General features: G+C 47.4%; 1 long non-coding RNA gene across 2 annotated transcripts; it reads right to left on the reverse strand.

Annotated features, from left to right (window-relative positions):
* Positions 1-858: 858 nt before the first annotated feature.
* Positions 859-18,098, reverse strand: LOC128311325 (uncharacterized). 2 transcript variants are annotated; one of them, XR_008289714.1, is made up of 4 exons: positions 18,028-18,098; positions 17,634-17,820; positions 16,300-16,428; positions 859-3,698 (listed from the first exon to the last, which is right to left on the reverse strand). It is a non-coding gene; the product is annotated as an uncharacterized LOC128311325 (long non-coding RNA). The 2 variants fall into 2 exon arrangements; XR_008289715.1 differs by lacking the exon at positions 18,028-18,098 and having other exon boundaries at positions 859-2,698; positions 3,610-3,698; positions 17,634-18,013.
* Between the last annotated feature and the right edge of the window lie 1,047 nt (positions 18,099-19,145).

Here is a 19,145-nt window from a genome sequence, read left to right on the forward strand (position 1 = left end):
TGAATATGCGAAAGGATCAGTCCAGCTTATCTTCTGAATTAAAGTTCTATATATGTGCTCTCCCTGCTACTCTATGAGGCAATTTCAGCATTTTCTTAGAGTGATCAATAAAATGAAATTTTAAAAAGAGAAAAAAATTACAAAGATGTCTCTGTTCAGCTGCCGTAGGCAGATGACTTTTCTTATATAAAGAGAACATTCCTGGAAGTGGATTTCATTAATTTCAAACAGCAAAGACATGTAGTTTTTAAAAGGGGGAAAAATAACATTACCCACCTAAGCCAACAACACCACAGCAGGGGATTCTTTATAAAATCATAAATCTAGTTACTCCAATGAGCATCACAAGCATAATATAAGGTATTATTGCTACTTATGTTATAAAAGGGTGCATACATTAGCATGCATGGGGATTGTCTGAGCCTCTACCCTGCATGACATCTGCTTCCTTTTAACAACAACAACAGAAACGAAACGAAACAAAACCACGCTCATTGTACCTTAAGATTTCAAAAGCATAAAATGCAAAACTGGATTATGTTTCAAGGTGAAAGTCCTCTGTTGACTAAGGATGCTTCCATTTTCATTGCAACTGTGGTTCTTGGTCTCTTTTTGGTAAACTTTTTGCCATCACAAGCTGAGGCGTCGATATATTTGTAGTTCAGTTTCATTTAACTCTGTTCATTTGTAATGATCTGTGACAGATTTATACGACCATAGATTCTTGGTGTCACTGTTGGATTATTTATATTTCTATAAATTAAGGCCATTATGATCAAAGATGGCCCCTGACAGTACGATGCAGTGGTTGGAAATAACATTTAATATTTCCTGAGCCCTGATGAATTCTCTCTGGATTGCATCCTGGTGTAGACTAAGAAATCATTGTCTTTGCTGGAAAAAAGGAGGTCTTGAATAATAATAATAATAATAAGTCACTAATGAAAGACAAAAATTTCAGGACTATTTGTAGACACTGGTTTTTAATCTTTCTAATGATAGCCCTGACGATAAATAGATGAGAGGGATAATACATAGCTGATAACACCAACGGACCAGGCTCCTCTCCCTCCTCATTGCGTGCGATTAGCCTCTAGGATAGATTCACATCATGCATTTTAAATCTTCCTTTTATCTCTGTGTTGGAGGATGATGTCTCCACCAAGCCATTTTTAAGCAAGAGTTTTATGACAGATGGGGCAGATGAGAACCTTTCTCTCCCTGGCACCAATAAAACAATCAAAGTTAATTGGTGACTTCAGCATAAAACAGTTTATTTGTGACTGTAGAATACTGCAAATTAATAGATACAGAGGACGGGGGCAGAAAAGATGAAAGGAAAATGGGGGCCTCAGACTGCTTTTAAAAATCTCTTTATAGAGCCAACCTGGTTGCACAAGCTGGACACAGCAGGGCTGGGGTCCTGGCTTTGTCCCATCCTGGCTGTGTGACCTCTGTCCAGTTGTCCAATCTCATTGAGCTTCGACTTTTATGTCTGTGACACTGGGCTGCATTTGTCACAGAATTTCAGGAGTTAAATGCAACAAATTAATGTGGATTAATCTAAGATTTCTAAAATGGTAAATTTGCCAGTCATCTGTCCAGCATATGGAAACAGAATGAGCATTTATTATGGGAGAGCTAGAATATTCGACAGTGAAACGATTGGATTTACCAGCCTGGAAACTGGAGTGTGTGCTGTCTGTCAGGAACGCGATCCTGTCTCAAGAAAGCAATCTCTACATTACCAGCCATTTTAATTCCCCATTCGGATTAAGCTACTTGAGCGATGGTTCATTTATAGTCAACAACACTCTCTAGTGTAAGTGTGGAAAATACCTCAACTTCATAAATTAAAAAAAAAAAAAACAACCCTGATTTTCTGCATTTGGTATTTATCGAAGTGCCATAAACCATTAAGCGCATGTAAACATTAAAAAACAAGTCCAGGAGGGAACTAGCCCAGGACTTTGGTGTTAGGTTTGACTGCGTCCTAATCCCAGCTGTACCTTTCCCGGAAAATGCTAGCTTGTTTTTTCAAGCCGTGGTCTCCTATGTAACAAAAGGGGAGCAGGGATGCCTACTGATGTCGTCTGCAGGCTGGATGGATGGCGGGCACGGAGCCAGCTCGGCGATGGCAGCCAATCTCCTGGGGCTTCCCCTTCCCCCAGACCGTGGCCAGTGTCTGGTCCTCACCCGGCCCCAGACATGGTCCCAGACGTGTCACTGAGGCAGTATTCCTGAGCTCAGCACGAGGGGCAGCCCGGGGGGGGGGGGGTGTCTGGGAGAGATTTGGACTTGGGAATCGGAGGGACTGGAATCCGTGTTGGAACATTCTAGCTATGGCAAACTGGAGCCATCCGTTGAGGCTTGAGACTCCTCATTTTGAAATGGAAGGCCTGGGGGCCCCTCAGGTGGCGCCACATCGCCCCAGAAACTTCTGGCAACGGTAGGAACCGCCTATACTCAGCTGTGTCTCAGCGACATCGTGGTGGTTTCATTCAGTGAACCCAGGTTCGGAGGATTAAACTCTCTTGAGCGATAGCCCCTGTGGTTATTTCTCGTTCATCTGTAAATATGAAGTTGATTTCAACCTTCCTTATGCTCGTGGCAGGATACAATGTCCCTCTGTCTTTGGTTGTGGATGAGAGCCTGCTAGCGTTTAACCCGCTGGGATGTATCTGGCCGGCAGAGATTGCTAGAAAAGAGCAGATTACCAGAAAACTTGCATTCAAGGCTGAACTTTAGAAGGGGAGATTAATCAGAGGTTAAGAGGGACATCATATATATCGTTTTAGTAATTTCATTCCGCTGTAGGTGGCCGATCACCGTGTAATGTTTCTGCCCCTGAATGGATTCTCGTAGAAGCTGAATTTGCGGCATCATTGTGCTCGGGGCCACACGCGTCTTGTGGGGTAACTGGAAATGCAAGGGCTCAGCGGGCTTGCGTTTAGTGAAGGCCTGGGGGCAACCCATCTGGTTTGCACCCATCTTGGTTAAAAATATGACCTCGCCAAAAAATGTGTGAGATAGTCCGTGTCAGGCCACTGGGGAAGATCACCCGTGATCTAGCGTATGGTGCTGAGATGATCCAGATGAACTAAACCTGATTGCCAACCCCCCACTGGATACCCTTGATCACTCAGTGTGTCTGACATGCCAGTCCCGTCCTCACCAGGCATCCTGCTCTTCAGCAGCAGGCTCTGGACCTCCTCCTGGGGCTGTTCACCGAGGGTGCTGTGGCTCTCGCTGGCGTCCCTGTCCTGCTCTCCCTCCTCTGCTGTCCCCTTCTCGTTCAGGACCCTGATCTCTACAGCTCCTGCTCTGACCATCGTTGGTCAGTACCGGATCTTTCCTGGGTCTGAAACCCCGCCTGACCACCCGGCTCCTGCTTGGTTCGTCCCTGGATTAATGAACTGGGGCCCTCATCTTCCAATTCCCGACGTGGGCCTCCCCTACCCAGCCAAGGGCGGCGGGGGGTAGGAAGTACATCTGGAGCAGGTGGAGTGTGAATGGACATGACCTTGTCTTCACTAAGCCATCCCTTAATTAACACGGTGGCCACCACCTTCCATGTTGGCTTTCGGAGCATGGGTTTCCCAAGCTGACCTCACGGAAGCTTTCCAGCTGTGCTCGCCTGCGAGGATTTTTGTTCCTGGTTTGGGGTCTATTTCCATCAACAAAGCCGTTCAGGAAGACTGAAAGGAAAAGGAACTTTTACAATATTGTAAATCTACCCAGTTCCCATCTCCGTTTTGTAAGTCTGTTCACAATACCTTATCGACTATTTTCTTTGGCTAGGTTCGGAGTTACAGATTGGGGAAAAAATCTGAACAAAATTATGACTTTAAATCAATTATACGGTTTTGGTTTTTGTTTTTGTTTTTTTGCACATGATTTAAGTACTTCATTTTTGCCTTGCTTCTTTTTATTTGATAGTTTTCTTAAGAGTGAAGAGTCAAATAAGATCGAAGAACTCTCCCCTTAGGAGAGATATGCTGCGTGAGATCACCTGAGCGGCCTGGGAACTAACCGGCTTCGAGGAACCCTGCTCCATGGCGGGCACCTGCCCAGGGAGAGGGCACGTGAAGGGCAGTGAACGCTGTGAAGTTACGTGTTGTGGGAATGCGATCTCTCACCCCAGGGGTCAATTCCATAGCAGAATTTCAGAACAAATTATGATCCTTGAAGTTTACAAACCACTAATCTGAAACTGGGGTCTCACAGGCGAGGGCTCTGGGACTCAGGAGTGTTAAGATCCAGGGGTGAATGAGCATCAACGTGGGCATAGGGCTGGCAGCGGTGTCTGGTCGCTCGATTTGTCTCCCTGTCACAAACACCGGGACTGGCTCGCTGTCGGCCAAAGTGCAGCACTGGGAGTTAGAACAGTCTGCCCTCTGTCTCTCGTTTTAGCGGGGGACCGTTGGGCGGATTCACGTAACGCCCTGAACCCCAGTCTCCCATAAGAGTGATAACACCCCCGTTGGGGTGCCTGGGTGACTCAGTTGGTTAAGCGTCCGATTTCTGCTCAGGTCATGATCTCACGGCTCGTGGGTTCAAGCCCCGCCTCGGACTCTGTGCTGACAGCTCGGAGCCTGGAGCCTGCTTCCGGTTCTGCATCTCTCTCTCTCTCTCTCTCTCTCTCTCTGTCTCCGCCCCCCCCCCCTTTCTTTCTGTCTCTCCCTCCAAAAGAAATAAGCATTAAAAAAAGTTTTTTTTTGTTTTTGTTTTTGTTTTTTTTTTCAAAAGAATGATAATGCCTCCACTATAGAGCTGTTCTGGGATCAAAGAATATGGTGTATGTGACCCTGACCACGAGCTTCTATGTCTTGAGGAAAGATCTGTGAACCATTTGGTTGTCTTAAACCCCATTTAGATGTAAGAAATCTGGGGGCCAAAGGTCGCATAACAGGACCCCTGCTTTCTAACTGTTGCAGCCAATGCTTTTCCTGCGTATTTAAAAAATTTCTTTTTTTTTAATGTTTATTCATTTTTGAGAGAGAGAGACAGAGAACATGAGCGGGTGAAGGGCAGAGAGAGAGGGAGACACAGAACTTGAAGCGGGTTCCAGGCTCCGAGCTGTCAGCACAGAACCCGACGCGGGGCTCGAACCCATGAACCTTGAGATCACGACCTGAGCCGAAGTCGGAGGCTTAACGACTGAGTCACCCAGGAGCCCCTCCCTGCTACTTTAATTGGCTCCCATCTCCCGAGGAACTCGTATGGCTCACTTCATTAGAGAGAGCGGAGAAAGGGTTCTGGCACACTAACACTCTTTAACATGTGTTTTTTGTCCTTATCTTATTGACTCAACCTGCAGATATATCTGCCAGAAATGTCCAATTGCTCCTTTGTCTGAAGAAGATTTTATATTGATCTTAATCTAATTAGCTGGTCTGAACTATGGTTTGTGTCAGGATTTCTGTCTTGATCTAATTAGCTACTGTAGTCGAAGCAGCATGGAACTGAAGTCATAGTTGCTGGTGTGCAGAAGGCTCTCCTGTCAGGGTCTACGTGCTGGATGGAGACATTTCTAAACACTGCAGACCACTGACGGCTTAAATACGTCTGCTCAATTGACTCCAAATTCTTCTAGAAATGTCATTGGACTCGAAGCCAGAAATATCCATGAGCTCAAACCTCGGCTCCTCATTTTCGAGCTGTGTGACCTTAGGCAAGTTCGCTTAATCTCTTTAAGCCTCATTTTCCTTATCTGCAAACTAGGCAGGGCTCCCAGGATTAAGGGACCAGACAGCTAGCCAGGTAGCTGTGTACAGATTCCTACGGAACTAGCTTAGTTCCTGGCACGTGGCAGGTCAAAGCTTCTGGTTCCCTCCTCGCACATCTTCCTGCAAGTCTGGCTGAGATTTTCTCCGCCCTGCGTGATTTCCCATTTCCTTCTAACCCTCCCTCCTTCTCTCCCTCCCTCTTTCCCTCCCTCCCTCCTGCCTTCCTTCCTTCCCTCCTACCTCCTTCCTGTCTTCCTCCCTCCCTTCCTTCCTTCCTTCCTTCCTTCCTTCCTTCCTTCCTTCCTTCCTTTCCTTCCCTCCTCCCTCCCTCCTTCCTGTCCTCCTCCCTTCCTTTCTTCCTTCCTTCCTGCCTTCCTGCCTTCTTCCGCTTTTCAACTGCACACAGGATTCCCTGAAACCTATTCCCCAAACAAGATCAGAGAAAGACAAACAGCATTCGGCATGTGGTAACATTTAGGAGGAGGGTCAAAGTGGATGAGGCGCCAATCTGAGCAGAGTGAAAGCAAAGCCGGGGGATTGTCTAAAGCCTGGAATTTGGAGAAACACTAGAAAACATAAGGCCAACTTCAGGTGAACACGTGAATTTCAGTGGAGCAAACTTGGGCAGGACCTGCCCTGCCGGGGCTGACACAAAGCGGGTCAAGGGTGGGGAGCCCAGCACCTTCCCCCAGGGACTCAATCCAACCTGTGGAGAATTTTAGTGACTTGTAACTTTACAGATCGCAGAGTGATTCCTTCTTTGCCATCGTACACGGTGAGCATTTTGACTACATTCATTTTCTTTTTTCCTCTCCTACTGTTTCGGCCTAGACCATCCAGCCTTATGGTTAATTAATGGTTAGTGCTGCCCTTTGAAACTCAGATGAATCTTCCTGTAGGATGCATCTATAGAAGTACACGAAGCTTTCCTTCTTTCTTTCTTTCTTTCTTTCTTTCTTTCTTTCTTTCTTCTTTCTTTCTTTTTTCTTTCTTTCTCTCTCTCTTTCTTTCTTTCTTTTTTCTTTCTTTCTTTCTTTTTTCTTTCTTTCTCTCTCTTTCTTTCTTTCTTTTTTCTTTCTTTCTTTCTTTTTTCTTTCTTTCTTTTTTCTTTCTCTCTCTCTCTCTTTCTTTCTTTCTTTCTTTCTTTCTTTTTCTTTCTCTTTCTTTCTTTCTTTCTTTCTTTCTTTCTTTCTTTCTTTCTCTTTCTTTCTTTCCCCTATACTGTTTTCTCATCAGCTCTTGAAAAGAGAAGGTTGGCATTTCTTTTCCAGCTTCAAAGACTGGTTTTGAGCTGCGGTTGACTTTGGCATGGAATCCTGAAGGTTCTGCACATACGAGAACAACGCCATGACGTCGAACAGCAGTTTTGAAATCTAGCAAGTTCTGTTAACAGCCTCCATGGCTACTGCATCGTCACGAAAGCTCCTTCATTGGGAAAGCCTGCTCACCTCCTTCTGGGGGTGCAGGAGCCTATTAATTATATTAATTTTGAGGAAATATAAGTGTTATTGCTCAAGATCGTAATTAGGACAGATGTTACTAGCAGCTGCATTAACCACTCCCATCCTTACCCCAAGATGAAAACCATAAGGGACTCTTAAATACGGAGAACAAACTGAGGGTTGATGGGGGAAAGGAGGGTCGGGGGGAGGGGAAAATGGGTGATGGGCATTGAGGAGGGCACTTGTTGGGATGAGCATGTAAGCAATACATCATGGGAATCTACTCCCGAAGCCAAGAGCACACTGCATACGCTGTATGTTAGCTAACTGGACCATAAATTATATTCAGAAATAAAAAAAAAAAAAAAGGAAACATCTTTGGTGTAGTGGACGAGATGAGACACCATCAGTTGCTAACAACACAAGCAAAGGTATAGAAATTGACAATTAAGAAAGGGTAACCGATTTGCACACTTGAACTAACTTCTGAAATCTTCAGACCTGGCAAAGTCGTAGGACTAAAATCAAAGAGAAGTAAAAGAGAAAACGAAGATAAGCACAGGTGTTCCAACACGCAGATCAGTCTTCTTTTCAGCAGTCTGCGTTATTTCTCTCGTGCCTACATGCTTCCCGAATAGGCTCACGTGACATCTTCCGAAAGCCTTAACACCGCAAAGTCAGCAGGGAGTGAAATTTTGGAGGGCGGCGCAGTGGACGGGCCTCAAAGTACCTGCGCGCCTTGGCGATCACCACCGTTGATCCCCCTCTGTGTTGACGCCTTGTCTCCGGGACGTCGCAGACATGCCAACACATCAGAATCCAGGGGCCATCAAATTACATAGGAGGTTAGGTCAAGATGGCAGAAAGTTCACATGGCCGGACTCCCTTCCCCCCTTGACCTTTTGAAATGACAAGTGTGCGTTGAAAGCAGAACATGTTAGTGTTACTGAATTGGGAAGTGAGGTTCCTGTTTTGGGATTGCCCGAGAGTTTGAAGAACCCCAGAATCTAGGCAAGAGAGGGGAGTGGATTTGCAGAGAAACAGAGGCAGAGAGCCGGTCTGGGCAAGTGCTCAGGCGCTCAGTGCTAGCTCCTGGGAGGCTGAGTCCTTTTTACCGCGTGTGTCCCTTATTGGTTTCCGAGCCCCACATCCTGTACCTCCTGGGAGGCGCTGCTGCGGGCACGTCTTCACAACTGGCACAGAGCTGGGCCGAGCACCAGGCTCAGTCCTGTCTCCCCAGAAACTAACTTTACATGTTTCCCCCAGGTCATCGTAGGTCTGAAAAGGAAGAGTCATGAGTCTGTACTTCCTAAGTACTTCCTGAGCTTGTCTCCCGGCATTGGCCCTTGGGACTTGGTGTGGGCGACGTCCCTTGGAATCCAGGAGCTAATCGGGGAGCGGGATCCAGAGCGCCCCGCCGCGGTGGCGTTGATCTTACTGACTCTACAACAGGTATCATCGTAAGCTTCACAGTTTTGCAGACGAGCTGAAATGGCCCTTTGAGCTTTGCAAAATGTGCTTCTGGCTGCTTTTTATCTGTGCTTCTCCAGAACGTGCCGCGCGGCTGGCAACGTGCTGACCGGACACAAAGCGACTGCAGCCGGTCGAAGCCTGGTCTGCTCCCAACGGCGTGGGCTGGGAGTCCCGCAGACCCTTCAATACCAGGGGAGCCCCTCGCCCGCACCCCCGGGGCTCCCCCCACGCCTGCCCTTCTCTCTCTTCTGCACCGCAGTGATCAAGGCTCTGCAGCCCGGCTGCCATCTGACCATCGGCCTCGTCTCTCTCAGCCGTCTCTTCAACCAGTTTGCAAACTCCGCTCTGGCCTTCGCTAAGCCCCTTCCTCCTTTCCTGTCCACCATGGCCTTGGATCAGAGCACGGCTCTTCTCAGACCATCTGAGAGATTGTTCACTGTTTTCCGGCTTTTCTTCCTCTTGCCCCAGAAACGAGCCCCTCAAGCTGCATCCCCGGTAACCTTTCTAAAACGCACATTGCCTTAGAATCAGGCAGCAGCCTCCTCTTGCCCTCAGGATGAAGTCTCAGGCTTGGTCCTGTCCCTCGCAGTAGGCCTACGTCAAGCTTTATACTTGAATGAATATTAAATTGTGGCTTCCCGCACACGCACACACACGCGCGCGCGCACACACACACACACACACACAAATCCATGCCCCTCTATCTTGTGTGTTGTTCCCTTTATGTGGATTCCCACCACCTCCCCCCCACTGTGTTAGTATTCGGAGTCTGTTTCTTCCTTTGAGACTCAAAGTAGCTGTTCTCTCCTCCAAGAAGCCCTCCCTGAACCCAGGTGGGCAGACAGTCCCTCGTCTGAGTTTCTGTAGCACCGTGTTTATTTATTCATGTTAACATTTGCCGTTTTATACAGGAATTATTTGTTGATGCCTTTCTGTGCTCTGGTGTACTATGAGCTCCCCACCGGCCGGGCTGCATTCCAGATATTTTGGAGTTTCCAGAACCTGTTATAAAAACTTTTGACAAAATGTTTATTCATTTTTGAGAGAGAGAAAGAGAGAGAGACAGAGGCAGAGAGAGAGGGGGACAGAGACCCAAAGCGGGCCATGCACTGGGAGCCTGATGCGGGTCTCGAACTCATGAACCGTGAGATCATGATCATGACAGGAGAGGAAGTCAGATGCTTAAGTGAATGAGCCACCCAGGCGCCCCCGAAGTAAACTTTTTAAAGCCTAAGTCTTCCTCCTGGACACATCTTCTTTTATGATGAGGGAGGTTACAAAGCGAAGTAGCATTTCTTGCCGGAAATATTTGCCTTGACTTTCACACAATTCTGTGAACTAGAAGGATGGGTTTCCTGAGCATCCAGGAGCAAACACGGGGATTTGAGCTCCACCCACGGCCAGACTCTGGGCCGCATCCCTGACACCCACCATCATCAGGAACACTCGGTATTAATCAGTGATACTCAGGATAACCCGAGGAGCTCATTGCTGTTTGTGCGGATGAGGACACTGAGACACAGCCTCCTAGGCCACCAAACGTGTGGGCGTCAGCACGGGGCTCTCCCGCAGCTCTCCTGACCCCGGGACCTACACCCGTGACCTTGCCAATACTTGTATTTCACTGCATTGCTCTCTCGGGCTGCGTGTTTGGGGAAAGTCCCTAGCAAGATCACGCACATGACCAGAGCCAGGGAGTTAGATTACGTTTGTGTTACTGCGTGAATGCTCAGCCAAATGAGAGATGTGTGGCAACAGATGAGAAGCCGGCCAGCAAGGGGAAGACGCATCTTTCCACTCAGCCCCCACAGGATCATTTCCCAGGGAGTGGGGAAGCTGGCTCACCAATAGGAGGCCGGCCCTTCCCGCTGATGAATTCCTCCCGGAGGCAATAAATAATCTTTCCGGGCCGTGCTGATGATACTTGGAGCATGTGGCACGTCATTATGCATATTGCCACTAGCCTCCAAGTGCTGGGGTGGAAAGTGATGTCTAATTCCATTAATCAGTGTTTTGCCGCTGTCTGTGCTCTGGTGTCATTTATTATTTGAGTTGGGTTCGCACTGAGGAAAAGACATCTTTCCCAGAATCAGGAGGCGCTGAGCTGAAGGCCAGGCTGTGCCTAGAACTAGATCAGGGCCAGAATGGAAGAGCTGAGTGAAAAAGTATCTGTGACCTTTAGTTTAGAAACCGTTCAGGGTAGAAATCACTAACGTAGGCGGCAATGTGGAGAATTTACCAATACAAGACACGTGTCCCAGATCTCCAATGCAGTCGGCAGTGGTGGCAGATTCCCTGGATACCTTCGAGACGCCCTGTCTGGGCCACTGCGGAATAGCCTGCAAATGTTTCCCACGGACCCGTAAAGGGCAACAGTGGGAGTGGTCCAGCAGCAAGTCCCTTGGCCGGCCCTGTGGGTCTCAGTCACAGAAAAGTGCATCTGTATTCATTTCCTCTCTGGACTCCCCTAACAGTCTTAAGACGCAGGACCCAGCCCCGGATCGCCTCTTCTCAGATTACGAGAGCGAAGCCCTAACGGTCGTTAAATTATTTGCCAAAACCCCAGAGAGGTGAGTGTTGGAGCCGTCTCGAGAAGCCGTGGCTTGTGTCTCCTCCCAGAGTTCCCTTTCTGGCTCCGTCGGGCCGCCTTCAACTTGGAATAAACCGTTCCCGGGTCTTCGGAGGAGCGTGTCTTTGTGGGACACCGAGAGGTTCCTGACTCGTGGGGCAGCGCGTGGCACTCGCCCCCACGCGGGAGTGGCGCTTCCCCGGGGTCCATCGTGAGCTTGTGGGACGGCCTGCCTGGAGCCGCGGGAGATGCCACCTTCTCGCGGGATGTGGGTCGTGGGCACCCCTGAAAGCAGCTGTGCAGAGACCATGTCTCCTTCCAGGGGCTCGGGGAGCCCCACGCATCAACTCAAGGCGTGGCAACCAGTGTGGGGCAACGCACGCAAAGACCGTGGCCAGGCACGTTGGCTTAGAACTGTGGGCCGTGCTCTCAAAAGCCTGCCGCAAGAAACACGCGGAAAGTGCCACCAGCCAGAAGCTGGGGAAGCCAGGGCTGCTTTCTGAGCCCGCGGACCCCCTCTAGGTGTGAAGCCTGCACAGGCGTGTGCCTCCCACCCTTTGCAGTCATTGCTTTAGGGTTCGCGAGGAAGGAAATCCACAAGGTCCACAAGGGCACTTGGAAAAGAGAAACTGATGATACAGATGTAAAAATAGATTAAACGTACATGTGAACACAAGGGAACTCGTAATATTTGTTCAGAAGAAAGAAGGGAGGGCGCCCGGTTGGCTCAGTCCGTTGAGCGTCTGACTTGGGCTCAGGTCGTGATCTCACAGCCCGTGAGTTCGAGCCCCGCACTGGGCTCGCTGCTGTCAGTGTAGAGCCTGCTTCGGACCCTCTGTCTCCCTCTCTCTCTTCCCCTTCCCTGCTTGTGCTCTCTCTCGCTCCTCTCTCTCTCTGTCTCTGTCTCTCAAAAATAAAATAAGCGTTTAAAAAACAGAAGAAATAAAGGAAATATGAGGTGAAAGGGTAGTGTTTGTTCAAAGACTAAGCTATTACAAGTTTTTTGGTAAGCTTCATCTTTATCTTTTCAAATATTGGGCACAGGGGCGCCTGGGTGGCTCAGTCGGTTCAGTGCCTGACTTCAGCTCGGGTCACAATCTCACAGTCTTGGGTTCGAGCCCCGCGTCTGGCTCTGTGCTGACAGCTCGGAGCCTGGAGCCCGCTTCGGATTCTGTGTCTCCCTCTCTCTCTGCCGCTCCCAGCCTCCTGTATCTCTCTCTCTCTTAAAAATAAAATAAACATGAAAAAAAGTAAAATAAAATATTGGGCACAAAAGTCTCTTGATTCTGAAAGTTTGATTTTCCCATCAGTAACTATTGGCAACAGAATTTTTGTTTTGTTGTTTTGTTTTGCGCGCCTCTATATGACTCTGTAAAATCTGAACGCCCTTAGGGAAGGACTGCAGAAAACAGCTATCTTACGAGTGCCTGGGAGGGGGAGACGGGGGGTGGGGGGCAGGGCAACAACACACACTTGGGCTAATTATTGTTAACATGGCTTTATTTGTACTGATATTACGGTAAGATTTTGGATTTAAAAAATGTATATGTGTATATAAATACATACACGTAGATATGTGCGTATGCATATGTATGACTGTAATATATAGTTGTAGATGCTCTTGTGTGTACGCACACACCTGCATGCATGCACACACTTACATTATACATACCCATGCGTGAATTGTGCATAGGTATATACGTGTTTTGGGGTTGATTTATTGTGATTGTGTTTTTAAAATTTTTTGGATGTTTGTTTATTTTTGAGAAAGACAGGGAGAGATACAAAGCATGAGTGGGGAGGGAGGAGCAGAGAGAGAGGGAGACACAGAACCCGAAGCAGGCTCCAGGCTCTGAGCCATCAGCACAGGGCCCGATGCGGGGCTTGAACCCACGCGCCGTGAGATCATGACCTGAGCCGAAGTCAGACACTCAACTGACCGAGCCACCCAGGAGCCCCCTGTATTGTGTTTTTTAAACTTGATATTTCCAATAAATATTTTCCCAGCATCGTGCAAAATTTAAAAACATTTAAATGACCTATTATAATAGGTTTTTACTCCTGTCACCTTATTTTATGCTGACGTTTATGCGTTCGTATTTATTCTATCTTTGCTTAATAAACTACGTTTCGATGGCTTCCCCTTATTTTCTAATAGAGAAGATCTACCTATCAATTGATATGCTACTTGTAGCTATATTTAACTTTCTCGAAAAGATTTTAAAGTTGTATTCTTGTTATTAGTAGAGTTCAAAATGAAGTTCTCTCTGGAATTCCCTAGTGATGAGATAGGAACTGGACAACCCTGGCTTCCTCCTTCCATTTGTAAGCTCGCCTAATAGGCTGGTGTTTTGAACTCAGGTTAATAACTAGGAATCACTGTTCGCATATATTTCATAAGAATAAATTCTGGACATCCGCAGTTACTTTTATCACCAGATCCTAGACTCTCAGGTTTAAATTTGTTTTCAAGGCTCCTAGGGATTCTTACCATTTTACGTTTCCATTTCTAAGTCCTTAATTTGTGATTGAAACAAGTCTTTAAGCAACTTTAAAGAATGGTGTAGTTAGTACTGGGGCGCCTGGGTGGCTCAGATGGCTAAGCGTCCAACTCTGACTCATGCCATGATCTCGTGGTTTGTGGGTTCGAGCCCCACATTGGGCTCTGTGCTGACAGCTCGGAGCCTGGAGCCTCCTGCTTCGAGTTCTTTGTCTCCTCTCTCTGCCCCTCCCCGCTCTCTCTCTCAAAAATAAATACACATTAAGAAAACAGTGTATACTCTTTCCTTGAGCTCTGGAATGTTCTCATGCTGCCTGGCTACACGGTCTTCACTGCTCGTAATTAATCTGGATGCTCAGAGAGCAGAAGTTTGGACCAGTGGACCATTGAGACAGAGGGGACAATGTCTACACAGGTAGAGATGGTGAAGAAGCATGGCCTTGTGAACAATGGCAAGAGGCAGTCTTTCACTCAGGGGAAAGGATTTGGTTTTCAGCCTTTTCCTTTAATTTTTTTGGTTTGTTTCTATGACTTTTATAGGATAGGTTATATATATATCATAGTAAAGGTCTAATTTATAAAAGATATATGCATGCATGTATTGGGTATACATGCCCCGAACGTATTTTTTAATAATGGGGACGCCAAATTTTAACAACCTTATTGTGGGGTGCCTGGGGGGCTCAGTCAGTTAAGTGTCTGACTCTTGATTCCGGCTCAGGTCATGATACCAGGGTTGGTGGGATCGAGCCCTGTGCTGGGCTCTGCACTGGCAGTGAGGAGTCTGCCTGGCATTCTTTCTCTCCTTCTCTCTACCCCTGCACTGCTCGTGCTCTCTCTTTCTCTCTCTCAAAATAAATAAATAAACGTTAAAAAAAACCAAAAGCCACGGGGCGCCTGGGTGGCTCAGTCAGTTAAGCGACTGACTTCAGCTCAAGTCACCATCTCACAGTTCGTGGGTTCCAGCCCCACGTCGGGCTCTGTGCTGACAGCTCAGAGCCTGGAGCCTGCTTCGGATTCTGTGTCTCCCTCTTTCTCTGCCCCTCCCCTGCTGGCACTCTGTGTCTCTGTCTCTCTGTCTCTCTCAAAAATAAACAAACATTTAAAAAAAAATGGCTTTGCTGTAAAGGATGGGGGTCAGGGGCAGGGATGCCACAACAGGCCCGTGTGGAGAGCAGCTGGGGAGGATCAAGTGGTCGGGGAGCAAGGGCAGAGGCGGGGACACGTCAGGAAGCCCCCAGTGGAGAGGGAATGGGTCCTTGTGATTTCCCAGCCAGGAGCTGGTCAGCCCTGCTGTAACGTCTCAAAGAGAGTTAAGGACACTGCCACTAAAAAGAAAATGTGGGCTGTCTTACAGGGCCACGCGGCACCTTCAGAAGCTGTCCCCCAGCAGCCCCTCACACAAGCCAGAAAGGATTTCCCCTCTGCTTTGTCGGATGACCTTGTGGCAGCCTGGCCAAGAGCAGGGTGATGGGGGCACGTGCAGCCATGAATTATCTGGGGTGGAAGCAGCCGTATACAAGGCCACACCAGGCCATAAATTAGCTTGGGTTGCTAAGGTTACTCTCTCTTCTCCGGCACCCACTGTACCCTTTCCGGAGAGGCCCCTCATGGAGCAGCGTCCAGCCCTTCTGGAAGGTGTCCTTGCCATGGCCCCGGCTGCTGAGCCTACCGAGCCTGCAATGGCGCCCGTCCACACCCTGGGAAAGGGCCCTGCGGGGAGCCTGTGTGGCCGCTCTGCGGGCCTGTAGCTGTGCCGTGCCTTGTCCTGCTGCGCTGGTGACAGGTCACTTGCTTTGGGATCATCATAGCACAGACTCTTTTCCTGAGAGCTGAGTGCTGTTCCCCAGTTCTGCTGGTGGGGGCATAGGTTGGTCTAAAGCTTTTAAGAAGATGTATTACATTGCTACAGCTGCCATCATAAAATACCACAGGCTTGGTGCTTGAAACAATGAAAATGGGTTTCTTCACAGTCCTGGAGACAGGAGTCTAAGAGCTAGGGGTCTGCTCATGTGTCTCTCCTTGGTTTGCAAATGGCTGCCTTTTTGCTGTGTCCTCACATGGTCCACCCTCTGTGGGTGTTTGTCCTAATCACTTATAAAAAAAATTTTTTTTTTAATATTTATTTATTCTTGAGAGAGAGAGAGAGCACAAGCAGGAGAGAGGCAGAGAGACAGAGGGAGACACAGAATCTGAAGCAGGCTCCAGGCTCCGAGCTGTCAGCACGGCTCGAACCCATGAACCACGAGATCATGACCAGAGCCAAAGTCGGCTGCTTAACCGACCAAGCCACCCAGGTGCCCTTGTCCTAATCTCTACTTATAAGGACGCTAGTCAGATTACATTAGGACCCACCCTAATGACCTCGCTTTACATTGGGGGTTGGGGCTTTAACATATCAGCGTATGGGGATGCAATGGAACGAATAACAGCAACTATTCAAAGTTTTAACTACATTCATAACTTTGGACCAAGCAAGCTTACTTCTGGAAATTCCCTTTATGGATAAATCTGAGATGTAGGTAAAGCTTTAGGCACAAAGACTTCAATGGAAATGTTATGTGCTTACTATAATGGAAGGTTTACCCGCATTCTAGTGGGGCAGCCCATCTTGACAAAACAGTCAGTTTCAGGAGCTCCTTCCTTCAGAAGGGAAAGACGAGGGAGACAAGGTGGCGAAGTATGTTGGGGAAAGCACGTGGAGGTGCAGCAGCTCTGTGAGGGCAGATTTTGAACGGAGAACATTCTAGAGACGTTATTTAGGAAGTCGTGCTCTGCAACGTCCTATAGAAATGTGCTGCTGTACTCTTAAACGAAACCCTCCCTAACAATCCGTAGTATCGTTTGAGACTTTGGTCAATGGACTGAGAGCTTTGGTCTGTGAACATCAGCTGAAATTGACCCTAAGGTGGTTCAGCCTTTTAAAATCTACATTACTAATGTGGAAAGATGAAAAAACAAACAAACAACTAAATGCCCCAAATGTGCCACCGTTAAGAAAAATAGATCATTATAGTACCTGCATTTAAAACATTTATTAAAAATGACGTTTAGAAACTTCCCGTTGTTGGTTCCATGTATAAGAAGGTAGGAAGTTGCTACTTCGGCCCAACAGTAAGTAAAAAGTTGAACGGGCTGAAAAATCCACAACTCTTGGTTCATAAGAGACGGGAGCACACGGGGCGAACTACCATTTCCAACACCAGAGATAGAGACAAGTGCAGGGAGTCCTGGCTTAACGGCATAGACGCCCAGGAGCAGAAGCCGTGGTGGGAACCAGTGCAAGGGAGGAAACCTTGACCTGTGATAGACAAGCTTGTGGAGGCTCAGTGTGGACAACTCTGAGAGCTAAAAGACTCCAGGGGGACCCGGTTGAGTGTGGGGTGGGGGCACAATAGTGTGAGACTTAACCTCTAGGAACTTGACCAGATTCCCACACTAAATACTGGAGAAAAATGTCTCTGTCTTCCGGCAGAGAAAGGGGAGGAGGTGCTCTTGTGAACACGCTAGAGCCCTCCGTTCTTCCCCAAAACGTCCAGCCTTCGGGGGAAGCTGGCCAACCGCAGCTTAATCTGCAGGGCCCACCTGGCCTGGGGAAGGGAAATAGCCAACTCCAGCCCCCACTGGCCATCATGTCCCACCTAAAGGGGGAAGAAAAAATGAGAAGCATTTGTGACGTTTACATTCCGAGGACAAAAGATCAGCCAAGGTGTGAGATGCCACTGACCCCCTACCAGGATGGCCAAGGCTCGAACACTGGCAACACCAAATGCTGGTGAGGACATGGGGTAATGGGAATCGTCACACACTGGCGGGGCTGCAGAAGGCACAGCCACGCGGGAAGAGAGTTTTGGTGGTTTCTTATAAAAGTACACATACCCTTGCCTTATGATCCAGCAGTCATGCTCTTTGGCACTTACCCCCAGGAGCTGAAAACTCAGGTCCACACAAAAACCAGCACACCCATGTTTTTAGCAGCTGTATTCACAATGGCCCAAACTTGGGAGGAACCAAGATGTCCATCAGTAGGTGAAAAGAGGAATCAACTGGGGTCCATCCAGACAACGGAATATTATTTACCAGTAAAAAGAAATGGGCTATCAAGCTCTGAAAAGACATGGAGTATCCTTAAATGCATGTCACTAAGTGAAAGAACCCACCCTGAAAGGGCTGTCTACACTGTATGATTCCAGCTGTATAACTGCCTGGGAGAGGCAAAGAAAATGGAGAGAGTCAAAGGGTCAGGGATGGTTGAAGGGCATTTGGAGAGATAAACAGGCTGAGGACAGAGGATTTTTCAGGGTGTGAACATACTCTATGACATTATAATGGTGGATACATGTCCTTAGATGTTTGTCCAGGTCTTCAAAATGTACAACACCAAGAGTGAGCCCTAAGGTAGACAATAGACTTTGGGTGATTATGATGTCACAGTGGGGGTTCTCCGTCAGTAAAGAATGTTCCATTCTGGTGAGTGATGTTGACGGTGAGGGAGAGGTTGTGCATGTGTAGGGATGGGGGGCGGTTCTTAGGGCAGATCTATACCTTCCTGTCAATATTGTTGTAAACCTAAAACTGCTCTAAAAATAGTCTTTAAAAAATAATGATCTCTCTAAAATAAAAAAAAAGGGGGGCACCTGTGTGGCTCAGTCAGTTGAGCATCTGACTCTTGATTTCAGCTCAGGTCATGATCCGAGGGTTGTGGGATCAAGTCCTACATCAAGCTCTATGTTACAGATGGAGGCTGCTTAAGATTCTCTCTCTCTCTCTCTCTCTCTCTCTCTCTGTCCCTCTATCCCTTTCCCCTGCTTCTGCACATGCTCTCTCTCTCTCTCTCAAACAAAAAATAAATAAATAAATAAAATAAAAAATGATGACAGCTGTCAATGTGCATGAGAAAGAAGTAAAGATACAAATATTAAAGGAGAATGATTTTTTAAAAGCATATAAAATTAAGTTCTCTCATTTGAAAAGTGAGGGAATAGTCTGTAAAAATTGCCAATTCTGTGGTTCAGCCCAATGGTCTTCCACACATTTAGAGTACAGTAAGTTTGCAGAGATTATTTAATAAAAATATTAGCATGAAAACATTTAATATGGCCAGACTGTTTTTATGAAACTGATGTATGAAAGAGGAGGAAAGATGCTTAGAGAATAATCCTTTATCAAAAAAATACTATGCACCAAAAAAGGGAGAAAATAAATCCAATGATGACCCATTAGTTCCTTTCAATCAGGGAACGCTTAGCATTTTCCCACTTGTATTACTTCATATATATATTGTTTCTCTGACGACTGTGTTGGGTACCAATTCACACAGGTCTGAATCTGAGTTCAAACAGTTCAACATTACATGTTTAATGTAATTCAATCATCTTTCATTATTGTTACGCACTGTTCAAGCTAGAGCCCAGAGATAAGACACGCTGTGC

This window comes from Acinonyx jubatus, chromosome A3 (assembly GCF_027475565.1).
Source record: "Acinonyx jubatus isolate Ajub_Pintada_27869175 chromosome A3, VMU_Ajub_asm_v1.0, whole genome shotgun sequence".
Lineage (NCBI taxonomy): Eukaryota > Metazoa > Chordata > Mammalia > Carnivora > Felidae > Acinonyx > Acinonyx jubatus.